This window comes from Octopus bimaculoides, chromosome 2, assembly GCF_001194135.2.
Source record: "Octopus bimaculoides isolate UCB-OBI-ISO-001 chromosome 2, ASM119413v2, whole genome shotgun sequence".
NCBI classification, from domain to species: Eukaryota; Metazoa; Mollusca; class Cephalopoda; order Octopoda; family Octopodidae; genus Octopus; species Octopus bimaculoides.
The window spans coordinates 188,952,692-188,953,836 of NC_068982.1; the positions used below are offsets into that span (position 1 = coordinate 188,952,692).

The 1,145-nt window shown below is 40.7% G+C and overlaps 1 protein-coding gene across 1 annotated transcript in view; it reads right to left on the reverse strand.

Annotated features, from left to right (window-relative positions):
* Nucleotides 1-1,145, reverse strand: part of LOC106880410 (regulator of G-protein signaling egl-10) — a 147,022-nt gene that overhangs the window by 109,020 nt on the left and 36,857 nt on the right. The gene's annotated exons all lie outside the window — the stretch shown is intronic.

Below are 1,145 nucleotides of genomic sequence, written 5' to 3' on the forward strand. Positions count from 1 at the left end.
GGGGGGGGGAATAGATATTTATTTTGATATAAATATCTGTCTCAATACATTTTATATGGAGATAGTTGCACTTGGCATTAGCTCTACAAAACTGTATCGAGCACTCTGTGTCTGCATCATAAAGATACATAGAACGATAAGAGATACCTTTGTACTTCATCTCTCTCTCTCTCTCTCTCTCTCATATATATATATATATATATATATATTTACAGCTGCTCTAGGCTAAAATGTACAAAGGTTAAATGGTGTGTACTTTTCATGACGAGTCTCAAAAATGTGTTTACTGAAGATTCACGCCACTGCGCCCCCAACCAATAGATAGATTATATGTGAGGAGGTGAGTGCGCGTATGCTATATATATATATTCTCAAATCTGAACATCTTTCTTGTGTGTGTGTGTGATATTAACGTGTGGATATGTATGTGTGAACATATGCAGTGTCTGAAGAGAAAAAGCACAGACTTGCTGAAAGTTACAATTACAAACCAGATGGACAATAACATTGTTAACACACACACTTTTGTGTCTGTGTATGTGTGATTGAGTGAGGGCGTATATCACAAATCGACAACGCACAGTTGTATGTGTGTGTGCGCGTACGTGCGTGTGCGTGTGTACATATTTAAACATGGCCTGCAGAATCACACGAGGTAAAGCTCAGAGTAGGAGCCACGCAGTGTAACCAGCAGCTGCTTCCGAATCTATAAACATATGTATCGGTTTCAAATTTTGAGCACAGGGCCAGCAAATTCGGGGGAAACGGTAAGTCGATTACAGCAACCCCAGCGCTCAGCTGGTACTTATTTCATCGACCCCCAAAAGGATGAAAGACAAAATCAACTTCGACGGAATTCGAACTTGAGACGTGAAGGACTGAAAGAAACAGCGCTAAACATTTTGTCAGACATGTTAACGACTCTGCCAGCACCCCGCTTTGAACACTTACATATATTAAGCAGAGCCACTTGCATTTATAAGTCCACACACACACATACACACACACACACGGTTCCGGGTTCAATCCCACTGCGTGGCACCTTGAGCAAGTGTCTTCTACTATAGCCTCGGGCCGACCAAAGCCTTGGGAGTGGATTTGGTAAACTTGAAGATTACCCATATATATATATATATATATATATA